At 50.5% G+C, this 10,455-nt stretch overlaps 1 protein-coding gene across 2 annotated transcripts in view; it reads left to right on the top strand.

The window, feature by feature from the left end:
• The first annotated feature begins 272 nt into the window (after positions 1-272).
• PLA2G6 (phospholipase A2 group VI) overlaps positions 273-10,455 on the top strand; it is an 81,466-nt gene continuing 71,283 nt past the window's right edge. For both annotated transcript variants that reach the window (XM_063663230.1, XM_063663238.1), the window contains exon 1: positions 273-333. The gene's annotated coding sequence lies outside the window, so the exon portion shown is untranslated. The remainder of the gene's footprint in view (positions 334-10,455) is intronic.

The following is a 10,455-nucleotide window of genomic DNA, read 5'->3' as shown; positions in this document are numbered from 1 at the left end:
AGAGCTTTCTAAAACCTAAACTTGGCCAGGCAACTGCTCTGCTCACAACCCTTCCATGCCTCCCCGGTGCTGTCAGGACAAAGTGTAAACTCTTTCCATAAGCCTCCTCGATCTGGCCTCTGCCTGCTTCCACCACCTCCTCTCGGCTGCAGCCACTGTGAACTCTGTCCTCATACCCATCATTCTCTTCTACTGCCTCGTGCTTTCAATCTTGCCAGTCCTTCTTCCTGGAACTCCCTCCCCGGCTTGTGCTTCAGTCCCCAGCTCAGATGTCACTTTGTTCAGCAGGCTTCCCAGATCATCCCCAGGCTGACTCAGGTTCCTGTGTTCAAGGTAGGAAACCTACCAGTGTATCCCTCATGATAGCACTTTCCTCTCTGACTCGGTGTTCTGTGTCTCCATGGCTGCCTTCTCTTAAACCACATGCTTTTTGAGGACCAGGATTACATCCTTTCATTTTTGTGTCTCCAGAGTTTGCCCGGGCCATGGCACATAGCAGAAGCATGATAAATGTTTTTCTTTCTTCTTTTCTTTTTTTTTTTTTTTTTGAGACGGAGTCCTGCACTGTCGCCCAGGCTGGAGTGCAGTGGTGTGATCTCAGCTCATTGCAACCTCTGCCTCCCGAGTTCACGCGATTCTCGTGCCTCAGCCGCCCAAGTAGCTGGGATTACAGGCGTGCATTGCCACGCCTAGTTAATTTTTTTTTTTTTTTGTATTTTTTATTTTAGTAGAGATGGGGTTTCACCCTGTTGGCTAGGCTGGCCTCGAACTCTTGGCCTCAATGATTTGCCTGCCTCGGCTTCCCAAAGTACTGGGATTACAGGCATGAGCCACCATGCCCTGCCTAGGCCACCGTGCCTACGCTAGGAGCATGATGAATGTTAATGGGATGAATGGAGGAGTTGTCCTTCTTCCACTGGGCCTTGTCCTGGGCTCAAGCAAGAGGGTCAGGCTGTGGCGGGAAAGGGAGGAAGGAAGAGGGTATCATTAGTTTCTAAGAACAGGGGTCCCTAACCCCTGGTCTGGGTCGATGGCCTGTTAGGAACTCGGCTGCACGGCAGGAGGTGAGCGGCGGGCGGGTGAGCTAGTGAAGCTTCATCGATATTTACAGCATATTTACAGCCGCTGCCCATTGCTCACTCACATTGCCACCTGAGCTCCACTTTCTGTCAGATCAGTGGCGGCATTAGATTCTCATAGGAGCTCAAACCCTATTGTGACTTCGCATGCAAAGGATCTAGGTTTTGCATTCCTTATGAGAATTCGATGATCTGTCTGCTTGATGATCTGTCACTGTCTCCCATCACCCCCAGATGGGACCATCTAGTTGCAGGAAAACCAGCTCAGGGCTCCCACTGATTCTACATTGTGATGAGTTGTATAATTATTTCATTATGTATTACAATGTAACAATAATAGAAGTAAAGTGCACAATGAATGTAATGGACTTGGATCATTCCCAAACCATCCCCCGGCTCCGTGGAAAAATTGTCTTCCACAAAACGAGTCCCTGGTGCCAAAAAGGTTGGGGACCTCGGTCCTACACAGTCCTTTGGCTCCCTGACAGTGGGGACTGTGTTTATATCACTGATTGCCCTCATGCCCTGCGTAACACTATGGCAGGGCAGCCAAACATGGGTTGCTTCTCTGGAGATCCCTGCAATTCCCCTTTATTACCATTGCATCCTGGGGGCACAGTGATTCAGCCTACTCATGAATGTGTGATTTGCAGTAGAATTTCAGGAGCCCCTGGGACATAAAAGAGGATTATCAGGGCTGGGTGTGGTGGCTCACACCTGTAATACCAGGACTTTGGGAGGCCAAGGCAGGAGGATTGCTTGAGCCCAGGAGTTCAAGACCAGCTGGGGCAACATAGCAAGACCCATCTCTACAAAAAATTTTTTTAAAAATTAACCAGGTGTGGTGGTGCTCTCCTGTGGTTCCAGCTACTTGGGAGGCTGAGGTGGGAGGATTGCTTGGGCCCAGGAAATCGAGGGTGCAGTGAGCCGTGTTTGAGCCACTGTACTCCAGCCTGGGTGACAGAGAAAGACTCTGTCTCAAAAAAAAAAAAAAAAAAAAAAAAAGGTAGGGGCTGGGCACAGTGGCTCACCCCTGTGATCCCAGCACTTTGGGAGGCTGAGGTAAGCAGATAGCCTGAGGTCAGGAGTTCGAGATCAGCCTGGCCAACATGGTGAAACCCCATCTCTACTAAAAATACAAAAATTAGCTGGGCGTGGTGGTGGGCGCCTGTAATTCCAGTTACTCGGGGAGGCAGAGGCAGGAGAATCGCTTGAACCCAGGAAGCGGAGGTTGCAGAGAGCCGAGATCGCGTCACTGTACTCCAGCCTCGGTGATGGAGCAAGACTCTATCTCAAAAAATAAATAAATAAAAAGTATTTTGGGGTGATACACACATTCAGACCATAGAACATGCGATGATATGGAAAAATATATTTGCCTTTATATTCCAACTATTATTCGTATATCTGAGACAAGTTTGTATTAAATTGTGAGCCTCAAGGACAAGAATAGAGATGTCTTTAGTGTCCCCACCATACTAAGAGTAAGGCCGGCCAGGCGCAGTGGCTCTCGCCAGTAATCCCAGCACTTTGAAGGCCGAGGCGGGTGGATCATGAGGTCAAGAGATTGAGACCATCCTGGCCAACATGGTGAAACCCCGTCTCTACTAAAAATACAAAAATTAGCCGGGTGTGGTGGCATGCGCCTGTAGTCCCAGCTGCTCAGGAGGCTGAGGCAGGAGAATCTCTTGAACCCGGGAGGCAGAGGTTGCAATGAGCTGAGATCGCGCCACTGCACTCCAGCCTGGCAACAGAGCGAGTCTTTGAGTCCAAAAAAAAAAAAGAAAAGAAAAGACAAGAAAAAGAGTAAAGTCATGCACATAGCAGGTATTTCATAATTAATGGCTGATAAAACAGAAATGAGGACGAGAAGCACAAGAGAAGGGACAAAGGGATTAAGAGCTTGCACACTCTGACTCTCAAGAACTCCACCTTAGATTCCCCCATCGTGAGAGGCTTGGCACACACCCTGCATCTTTGCCTGAAATACCCCTGCTCAGCCTCTCCAAATCCTCATGTCCTTCACCATCCCTCACCATCCCTCACCATCCTCCACCATCCCTCTCCATCCCTCACCATCCCTCACTATCCCCCACTATCCCTCTCCATCCCTCACCATCCCTCTTCATCCCCCACCATCCCTCGTCATCCCTCTCCATCTTCTCCATCCCTCTCCATCCCTCTCCATCCCTCACCATCCCTCTCCATCCCCCACCATCCCTCGTCATCCCTCTCCATCTTCTCCATCCCTTTCCATCCCCCACCATCCCTTGTCATCCCTCTCCATCTTCTCCATCCCTTTCCATCCCCCACCATCCTTCTCCATCCCCCACCATCCTTCTCCATCCCCCACCATCCCTCTCCATCCCCCACCATCGCTCTCCATCCCCCACCGTCCCTCTCCGTCCCCCACCGTCCCTCTCCGTCCCCCACCGTCCCTCTCCGTCCCCCACCGTCCCTCTCCGTCCCCCACCGTCCGTCTCCGTCCCCCACCGTCCCTCTCCGTCCCCCACCGCCCCTCTCCGTCCCCCACCGCCCCTCTCCGTCCCCCACCGCCCCTCTCCGTCCCCCCCCGCCCCTCTCCGTCCCCCCCCGCCCCTCTCCGTCCCCCACCGCCCCTCTCCGTCCCCCACCGTCCCTCTCCGTCCTTCACCGTCCCTCACCGTCCCTCTCCGTCCCTCTCCGTCCCTCACCGTCCCCCACCGTCCCTCTCCGTCCCCCACCGTCCCTCTCCGTCCCCCACCGTCCCTCTCCGTCCCCCACCGTCCCTCTCCGTCCCTCTCCGTCCCTCACCGTCCCCCACCGTCCCTCTCCATCCCCCACCGTCCCTCTCCATCCCTCACCATCCCTCTCCATCCCTCTCTGTCCCTCTTCATCCCTCACCATCCCTCACCGTCCCTCTCCATCCCCCACCATCCCTCTCCATCCCTCTCCATCCCTCATTATCCCTCTCCATTCCTCTCCATCCTTCACCATCCTTCAGGACTCAGGTTTAAGCCAGCTTCCTTGTGAAGCTCCCTGGTTCCCTGTTCCTGAGAACCAGCTTCTCCTCAGCCCGCAGTCTGTCCTGTGAGCCCCTGAGCTGGGCTGAGGTCCCCCCAGAGTAGGGAAATCCTGCCTTTCCTGAGCAGGCCTGGCTTTTGCCCTTGGGATGAGAACACACTTGGCTGCTGCCTCACAGCTCAAGGTCACCTCCTGAGGAGCCCACTTCCCTCCTGTGGAGGGCACCAGCCCTGATGTCCCGCTCAGCAAGTCACAAGCCAGGTAATTAGCATAATCATGCACAGCTGCCGTGTGGGCTCCGCACCCTCCCATCACCTCTCCCATGGAAGCAGAAGGATTTTTCCACATTGCTTCCTGGCCCCAACCTTCCAGGGCACCCACTGCTTGTGGGACAAGGTCTCCATCCTTGGCCTGGAACTCAAAACTCTTTCTTTTCTTTTTTTTTCTTTTATATATATATTTTTAGACGGAGTCTCACTCTGTTGCCCAGGCTGGAGTGCAGTGGCATGATGTCAGCTCACCGTAACCTCCGCCTCCCGGGTTCAGGCGATTCTCGTGCCTCAGCATCCCAAGTAGTAGAGTAGCTGGGACTACAGGCACCCGCCACCACGCCCAGCTAATTTTTTGTAGCTTTAGTAGATACGGGAGTTTTACCATGTTGCCCAGCTGGTCACGAACTACTGACCTCAAGTGATCTGCCTGCCTAGCCTCCCACAGTGTTGGGATTACAGGCGTGAGCCACTGCACCAGCCTTTTTTTTCTTATTTTGAGACAGGGTCTCACTAAGTCACCCAGGCTGGAGTGCAGTGGCACAATCATAGCTTACTACAACCTCCCTTCCCTTGGGAGCCTGGGGCTCAAGCAATCCTCCTGCCCCAGCCTTCTGAAGTAGCTGGGACTACAGGCATGCACCACCATGCCTGGCTAATTTTTAAAATTTTTGTATAGATGAGAGTCTCGCTATGTTGCCCAGGCTGGTTTTGAACTCCTGGGCTCAAGCGAGCCACCCGTTTTGTGCTCCCAAAGTGCTGGGATTAGGAGGAGACTCTAGATGGCCTCTGGGGACTGTTCTCCTGCTCACACACCAGGTTTCAGCAGTGCTCAACCCCTTGCAGGTCCCCAAACAATCCACACAGCTCATGGTATTGACTTTTGCTCACACAGTTCCTTCCACCTAGAACGTTCTCTTTCCTAATCCAGCCGGCAAACTCCTACTTAACCTTTGACATCCAATTTAAGATCAGAGGTGGGTAAATTTTTTTTTTCTGTAAAGGGCCAGAGAGAAATAGTTCAGGCTTTGTGGGCCATGAGGTATCTGTCGTGATTACTCAATTCTCCCACTGCAGAAAGCAGAAACATGTGTAAACAAATGGCGTGGCTGTGTTCCAATAACACTTGTTTACAGAAACAGGTGGCAGGCAGGATAGTTTGCCCCCTCCTGCTCAAGAATAATCTCACAAAGCTTCCCACAGGAAGGAGTTTAACAATGCCTTCTAGCAATGGCTTACGTATTTTATCGTAACACAAACTTGAACTGGAATGTACCTATAGCTGTGATGATTAAATGGGCTGGTGGTCAGACCATCATCTCTCACCTGGATTTCTTTTTCCTTTTTTTTTTTTTTTTTGAGATGGAGTCTTGCTCTGTTGCCCAGGCTGGAGTACAGTGGCACTATCTCGGCTCACTGCAGTCTCTGCTTCCCGGGTTCAGGCAATTCTCTGCCTCAGCCTCCCAAGTAGCTGAGATTACACGTGCCCGCCACCATGCCTGGCTAATTTTTGTATTTTTAGTAGAGACGGGGGTTTCACCATCTTGGCCAGGCTGGTCTTGAACTCCTGACCTCGTGATCTGCCTGCCTCAGCCTCCCAAAGTGCTGGGATTACAGGCATGAGCCACCGTGCCCGACCATGGATTTCTACAATAGCCCCCTCACTGGTCTCCCAGCCTCTGCCTTCCCTTATTCTCACTGAACAGACATAAGCTGTTAAAGTGTAAATTCATTCCGGTCACTCCTCTGCTTAAAAACCTCTCATGGTTCCCTACTGCCCTGAGATTGAAAGCCAAAGTCTTAAAATGGTTTCCAATGTCCTACAAGTTCTACTCCCAATATCCTTTTAACCTCAACGTTATTGCCTGCTACACCCCCACTGGCTCTCTACTCCAAAACAAAGCTATAATAGCCTCTTTGCTTTTCCTCTTAAAACAAGCCAGGCGGGCTCCTGCCTCAGGGCCTTTGTTCTTGCTCCATCTGGAACACTCTTTTCCTGGTTGTCCACATAGCTCACTCCTTCGCCTCCATCAGGTCTTTATTTAATTATCTCCCTTCTAACGCTTTTCCTGGCCTGTCTAGTTAAAACTGCAACCCTCCTGGGTCTCTCCTTCCTGTGTTTACTCCCCAGCATTCCTCACCCTCTAACTCACTATATATTCCCCCAACTTTTTGTTTTGTTTTGTTTTGTTTTGAGGCAGAGTCTCCTTCTGTCCCCCAGGCTGGCGTGCAGTGGTGAGATCTTGGCTCATTGCAACCTCCGCCTTCTGGGTTCAAGCGATTCTCCTGCCTCAGCCTTCCGAGTAGCTGGGATTACAGGTGCCAGCTGTCACGCCCAGCTAATTTTTGTATTTTTAATAGAGATGGGGTGTCACCATGTTGGCCAGGCTGGTCTTGAACTCCTGACCTCAAGTGATCTGCCCGCCTCGGCCTCCCAAAGTGCTGGGATTACAGGCATGAGCCACCGTGCCCAGCCTCCTCCAACTTTTTAATTATAAAAATGTTCAGGCCAAGCACTGTGGTTCACGCCTATAATCCCAGCACTTCAGGAGGTGGAGGCAGGCAGATTGCTTGAGGCCAGGAGTTCGAGACCAGCTTAGGCAACATGGCGAAAACCAGACTCTGGCGAAAACCAGACTCTACCGAAAAAAAAAAAAAAAGAAAGGCCAGGTACGCTGGCTCACACCTGTAATCCCAGCACTTTGGGAGGCCGAGGTGGGTGGATCACGAGGTCAGGAGATTGAGACCATCCTGGCTAACACGGTGAAACCCCGTCTCTACTAAAAATACAAAAAAAATTAGCCAGGCGTGGTGGTGGGCGCCTGTGGTCCCAGCTATGTGGGAGGCTGAGGCAGGAGAATGGCGTGAACCCGGGAGGTGGAGCTTGCAATGAGCTGAGAACGCGCCACTGCACTCCAGCCTGGGCATCTGAACGAGACTACATCTCAAAAAAAAAAAAAAAAAGCATAATGACCTGAACCTGTAGTCCCGGCTACTCAGGACACTGAGATGGGAGGATCGCTTGAGCCCAGGAGGCGGAGGTTGCAGTCAGCCAAGATCACCCCACTGCACTCCAGCCTGGGTGACAGAGCCAGATCCTGTCTACAAAAAAAAGAAAAAAGGAAAAGTTCAAACACACAGATAATTGGAGGACTAGTGCAAAGGTATTCAAATACACAAGCCCAGATCCCACAGTTAAGGTGCTTTGAATGTAAGATGCTGACATGATGACACCCTCACTCAAAGACGTTAGCAAAACACACTCTCTGTTTCCTTCTCTATCTAGTTTATTCTCTGTCTTTCCCCACCAGGATGTGAGCAGCACAAAGGCAGGGATTTTTGTCTATTTTGTTCAATGCAGTTTCCTCAGCACCAAGAACACTGCCTGGCACATAATGAGTGCTCCTAGAGTTTGGAGAGAGAAAAGACAAGACAGGTGCTGATTCTGGTTCTGCCTCTCTTTGACACTGGCAACTGGCACTGCCTGTCATTGGCAACTCTGGGGATAATTTTCCCTTGTGGAACCTCATTCTCTTCATCTACAAAGTGGGGATGACAGTCCTACATCACAGGGCTGTTGCAAGGATAAAAAAGTAAGAGGTCGGCTAGGGGCAGTGGCTCACACCTGTAATCCCAGCACTTTGGGAGACCGAGGCGGGTGGATCCCCTGAGGTCAGGAGTTTGAGACCAGCCTGGCCAACGTGGTGAAACCCCGTCTCTATTAGAAATACAAAAATTAGGCAGGCGTGGTAGTGCACACCTGTAATTCCAGCTACTCAGGAGTCTGAGGCAGGAGAATCAGTTAGAACCTGGGAGATGGAAGTTGCCGTGAGCCGAGATCGCGCCACTGCGCTCCAGCCTGGGTGACAGAGGGAGACTCTGCCTCAAAAAAAAAAAAAAAAGTAAAAGGTGTAACATTGCACTGTTAGCATGTTAGCTAGATTTCCATCTAGCTCCTTGAAGGAAAGGATTAGTCTAGTCTGACCCTCTGTGCTCTGGGCTCTTAGAGGGCAGACGCCCTCCCTGATGTATGGCAGGAGCCTAGCGCAACACCTCAGGAGAAGTTCTTTTGACTTTAACTGCTAGCAGCTCCATCTGCTAGCACTACAGAACACACTCCCTCGTGCTTACTTGCCCCATCCCTTTACTTGCTCATTCAATGCTACCTAATAATCCCCTCTATTCCATCTTTTGATTTATCTACTCATTAAGTGGTTTCCACCAGAAATACCTAGGGAAGGGATACTTAACTTCATCAGGTACTGAGATTCTATTTTGTGAATGTCTTCTGTGGATCTTTGACTGTTTCCAGCAATTGATCCAGCCTCCCTTGGCCTTTTCTGCATTTTATTATTTATTTATTTATATATTGAGATGCAGTCTTGCTCTGTTGCCCAGGCTGGAGTGCAGTGGCGCAATATCGACTCACTGCAACCTCCACCTCCTGGGTTCAAGCGATTCTCCTGCCTCAGCCTCCTGAGTAGCTGGGACTACAGGCGCATGCCACCATGCCTGGCTAATTTTTTGTATTTTTAGTAGAGACGAGGTTTCACCGTGTTAGCCAGGATGGTCTCAATCTCCTGACCTCGTGATCCACCCGTCTCAGCCTCCCAAAGTGTTGGGATTATAGGCGTGAGTCACTGAATCCGGTCTATTTATTTATTTTTTGAGACAGAGTCTCACTGTGTCACCCAGGCTGGAGTGCAGTGGCGTGATCTCGGTTCACTGCAACCTCCACCTCCTGGGTTCAAGCAATTCTCCTGCCTCAGCCTCCCCAGTAGCTGGGATTACAGGCACCTGCCACCACGCCCGGCTAATTTTTTTGTACTTTTTGTAGAGACGGGCTTTTACCATGTTGGTCAGGATGGTCTGGAAATCCACCCGCCTCAGCCTCCCAAAGTGTTGGGATTATAGGCAAGAGCCACTGCACCTGGCCCTTGTCTGCATTTTAGATTCACCTGTGTATCTGCATTTCCAAATGTGCTTTGCAAAATCCTGAATGCAAGGGTGGGTGTTTGTTGAAGAATGGGACACCTCACGTTGCCCCTGTGGGTTTTCTCAGGAAAGATTGCTTGGCAGTGCGTGGAATGCATGGCCTTTTGCAAGCTCCTTGATAACCATCGCTCTAAATTTGCTTGTTTGGGGTGTGGAGGCAAGATATTTTCATTGAGAATTCTGAGTCTTTATCCTTTTCTCTCCACTTCAAGCTGAAACTCTTTTTTTTTTTTTTTTTGAGACATGGTCTCGCTCTGTCACCCGCTGGAGTGCAGGCAATCTTGGCTCACTGCATCCTTGACCCCCCGGCCTCCCCTGCACAGTAGCTGGGACCAAAGGCATGCAAGACCACACCTGGATAATTTTTAAATATTTTTTAAAGATGAGGTTTCTCCATGTTGCACAAGCTGATCTTGAACTCCTGAGCTCAAGTGATCTGCCCACCTCGGCCTCCCAAAGTGTTGGGATTACAGGCATGAGCCACTGCGCAGTCAAGCTGAAACTCTTAAGCAAATTTTAAATCTTACTTTAAGGAACAATTTCCTCACCTGTAAAAATGGGGACACGAGGAGATGATGGAAGTGAAGTCACTTTGTAACTGGTGAAGCTCTGTACAGACATTAGTTAAGATGGTTAATTTCATTAACCTGTGAAGATTATTAACTAAACCTTGCGCAAGTTGCATTGGTTGCCCTGTCTAGGCACTAATATCTTTAGACGGACTGGGGAGGAAACACACTTTTTTTTTTTTTTTTTTTTTTTTTTTTTTGAGACAGAGTCTTGCTCTGTCACCCAGGCTGGAGTATAGTGGCGTGATCTTGGCTCACTGCAACCTCTGCCTCCCGGGTTCAAGCGATTCTCCTGCCTCAGCTTCCCGAGCAGCTGGGACTACAGACTATGGCCAGCACACCCAGCTGATTATTTGTATTTTTAGTAGAGATGGGGTTTCGCCATGTTGGTCAGGCTGGTCTCAAACTCCTGACCTCAAGTGATCCACCCGCCTCAGCCTCCCAAACTGCTGGGATTATAGGCATGAGCCACCGCACCTGGCCTACAAACTTCTTTTCACAAGAATAACACCAGCAACTATACTTCCCACATAAACGGAG

Source organism: Pongo pygmaeus, chromosome 23, assembly GCF_028885625.2.
Source record: "Pongo pygmaeus isolate AG05252 chromosome 23, NHGRI_mPonPyg2-v2.0_pri, whole genome shotgun sequence".
Lineage (NCBI taxonomy): Eukaryota > Metazoa > Chordata > Mammalia > Primates > Hominidae > Pongo > Pongo pygmaeus.
The sequence above is the reverse complement of the archived record's forward strand: the minus strand, read 5'-3'. Positions and strand labels throughout refer to the sequence as shown.